Genomic DNA, 4,180 nt, shown 5'->3' on the forward strand with positions numbered 1-4,180 from the left:
TCCCCATCAAAGGGGCTGCAGTGGTTGTGTGTGAGTGTGAATCAGTTTTACAGTTTCTTGGCAAAATGGACATTTAAAAGCTATTATTGGCTAGAAACTTGGATTGTTTCACAAGTGGAATAGAGTCTTTTATGAGCTAAATTGCAATATTGCTGTTTTAGTTAGCAGATAAACCCTAGAATCTCAATGGCTTGACAGATAAAACTTGAAAACCCAGTGTATTAATGCAATAGAAGGTTATTTCTGGGTTATGTAAAGTGTAACAGTGATGGTGTAGGGGTGGGGGAGGAAAGTTATGCTCCATGCAGTAATTCAATTTTGTGGAGACTCTGACATCTTCAACCTGTGGCTTCTTAATTCATTTTGAAACCCATCCAGTTGGCAGATGGGGGAAAAGAGAGAGGAGGATTACACTTTACATTTTCATGGGTCATGGCTGGCAGTAGGATCACTTATTCTCACTTTTTATTGGTCAGAACCTGGTCATCTGACCACACCTAACTGCAGATGAGGTTACAACTCATAGTCACCCTATGGTGAGCATGGGGAAGTAGAAACACATTTGAGAAAGAGTCAGCCAGTTTTTACAACATAAGTGAAAGGTGGGCATAAACAGCAGATGTGATACTCTGTTGGCTGAGATGGGTCATAAATGAGGCACCAGAAATTAAGGCTTTCAAAATATGACTGAACCCTTATCTTAACCCAGAAAATTGATTTCTTTTTATTGTTTGGTACCACAGCCTGAAATTGGACCACTGGGATAAGAGGCAGCATGCCTATGGTATAGTGAGTAACATAAGAGGAGACCATCTTTCCTCAGCCAATGCCTTCTTACACCAATCTATTCCTTTTTCCTGTGCCCTTTACCTCCTGTACACTCACCTAAAACTGAAAGAGATAGCAGTTCTTCCATCTGTACTTTCATCTATGTGTTTACTAAGTCAGTCTTGTCAAGCTTGTGTCCAAAATTTTATCCACTCCAATACATTATTTACTTCTACTGATACTGCCCTATTTTTAAAATCTCTTCAGGTCTCAAGTAGGTTATTGCAATAGACAATTCTTCCCACTTATAACTGCTTTCCTTTTTATATAGGATTCATGTATTATCAAAATAATCATAAAAATATCAAAATTCAAACATTTCTCAATCTTGTCCCCAAATGACCTTTTTATCCTTAGCCCCTTACATACTCTACACATTCTGTATTCTAGACCAACCTGACTCCTTGTAGTTTTTTGTATGTAATTCAAGGTCACTTAACATGCTCCCAGGATGCTTTTACTGGGCTCTAGCTGGTGAGCTCCTATTAATTAGTAATATTCAGTTCAAATACCACTCTTCTGTGAGGCCTTCCAGGGTTCCCTCAGTGAGAGTTAATTCCAATAGGGTTTATCTGTACTATAATACTCATCACAATGCATTATATTTTCTTGTTTTTCACCTCCTTGCTAGACTTCCCAAGAGCTCTGGTGGCACTGTGTTTAAAGCATTGGGTTACTAACCAAAAGGTCAGTGGTTTGAACCTACCAGCCACTCCACAGGAGAAAGATGAGACAGTCTGCATTTGTGAAGATGTGCAGCCTTGGGAACCCTATAGAGCAGTTCTACTCTGTCCTATAGGGTCACAGAAAGTAAGAATTGACTTAATGGCAGCAGATTTGTTTCTTATTGGCTAGATTATCCTGGGAGATTGTGCTGTAGTGGTTAAGGAGTCGTAAGGAATAGTTAAGGAGTGAAACTGGATCTGGCTTTGAACCTCATCTCTCCATATTACTACCAGTGCAGCCTTAAGTTTCTTAAACTCTCTGAACTGAAGGTTCATCTTCTCTAAAATACAGAGAGTAATATTTACCAGTAAGGTCACTGTAAGCATTAGAATTGTGTACATCTAACACAGTCTCTGCATGCATGGTTTTAAATCCAGAAAGGTGTGCATCAGGATTATATCCTTTCACCATATTTTTTTCAGTCTGTGTGCTGAGCAAATAATCTGATAAGGTGGACTGCATGAAGAAGAACAGGGCATCAAGACTGGAGGAAGACTCTAACAACCTGCAATAAGCAGATGACACAACCTTGTTGCTGAAAATGAAGAAGACTTGAAGCACTTACTGATGAAGATCAAAGGCTAAAGTCTTTAGTATAGATTACACCTCAACATACAGAAAAGAAAACTCACAACAGGACCAATAAGCAGCATCATGATGAATGAAGAAAATATTGAAGTTGCCAAAGATGTCATTTTACATGGATCCACAACTGACACCCATGGAAGCAGCAGTCAAGAAATCAAATGACATATTGCATTGGGCAAAACTATTGAAGAAAGACTTTAAAGTGTTAAAGAGCCAAGATGTCACTAAGGTTTGCCTGACCCAAGCAATGGTATTTTCAGGAGCCTCATATGCATATGAAAGATGGACAATGAATAAGGAAGGCCAAACAAGAGTTGATGTCTTTGCATTGTGGTGTTGGGGAAGAATATTGAGTATACCATGGACTGCCAGAAGAACAAACAAATCTGTCTTGGAGGTAATAGAAACTTTGTACTCCTCAGAAGAGAGAATGGCCAGACTTTGTTTCTCATACTTTGGTCATGTTGTCAGAAAGGACCAGTCCCTGGAGAAAGATACCATGCTTGGTAAAGTAGAGGGTCAGAGAAAAAGGGGAAGATCCTCAATGAGATGAATTGACACAGTGGTTACAATGGTAGATTGAAGCACAGAAATGATTGTGAGGATGGCACAGGACCAGGCAGTGTTTTGTACTGTTGTATATAGGGTCACTATGAGTTGGAGCCAACTCAATGGCTCCTAACAACAACACAGTACCTGGCACCACATGCCTAATTTTCTTCTTCCTCCTTCTCCTTCTTTATTTTTCTTTATTATTATTGGTATTTTGTGTCATTATAACTATAGCATTTATCTGTATTATACTACTCATCACATTGCATTATATTTTCTTGTTTTTCACCTCCTCTGCTAGACTGCCCAAGAGCTCTGGTGGCACTGCGTTTAAAGCATTGGGCTACTAACCAAAAGGTCAGTGGTTTGAACCTACCAGCCACTCCACAGGAGAAAGATGAGGCAGTCTGTGTTTGTGAAGATTTATAAACTTGGTAGCACAAAACTGAATGACAGCATGGAACGTAACTTTCTTCCCCTACCCCTACAACATCACTGTTATACTTTACCCAGAAATAAACTTCTATTGCATTAACACACTGGGATTTCAGGTTTTATCTGTCAGGCCATTGAGATTCTAGAGTTTATCTGCTAACTAAAACACCAATATTGCAATTCAGCTGATAATAGACTCTATTCCACTTGTTTTCTTAATGAGTGAACTAAAACCTCAGGAACCTAGAATCATTCAGTGCATATATTCCTTGGATTTCTCTCATCCTCTCATCCCCTTGTTGGTAGTTGTGGTGAATTGTTTGACGTGGTCCTTCTAGCCATTGTCCTCCATTCTGTGATGTATTGTAAATCCTATTATCCATGCCTGTTTGGGGTGGAGTGGTACTTAAGGTTGGGTGTCAACTTGGCTGGGAAGCTAGTAGTAGTTGTTCCCTATAATTACTGGCAGTCGGCTCTGTGGTGAGATTTGCCTTGAGCTGCTGATTGTTAAAGTGACCCACTTGGGTTATTTCTGTTGGAGCAACACAGGTGGAACTATCTTGAGTTCTGCCTTGCTGGAGGGTATAATTCAAATCACCACCCTTAGCTTCCTTGAGAGTATACCTACAAATCTCCTGGGAAGGTTCACCCTTCTCTTGCTCCGGTTCTGTGTTTTGGCTCATCCTCACCTTACCCCTGGATTTGGGACAGCAGCTGTCATCTGATCTGCTGATCGAGGTTTATCAAACCCTGAGAATTGGGAGGATCCTCCAGACCCACTCATGGACCTGGGACTTGCCAGCTTGCCAGCCTCCACCACTGCTATATGAGATGATCCCTTGGGTGTCTATGAGTTCTGTGAGGTGACACAGTGACATACAGAACCCTAAGATGGGGAAGCCCCAGGGATACAGGTGAGGAGAGACAACTCAGGGACGCCCGAAGTAGTAAGCGGGAAGAGCAGGAGAAAGGGGATTAAAAGCCAGGAAGCCAGAGAGAAGAGCAGTCAGCTGAAGGGATTAGGTGAGGAGAGGAAACTCAGGCCTGCCCA

This window comes from Orycteropus afer, unplaced genomic scaffold (genome assembly GCF_000298275.1).
Source record: "Orycteropus afer afer isolate SDZICR_OR568_19922 unplaced genomic scaffold, OryAfe1.0 scaffold00187, whole genome shotgun sequence".
NCBI classification, from domain to species: Eukaryota; Metazoa; Chordata; class Mammalia; order Tubulidentata; family Orycteropodidae; genus Orycteropus; species Orycteropus afer.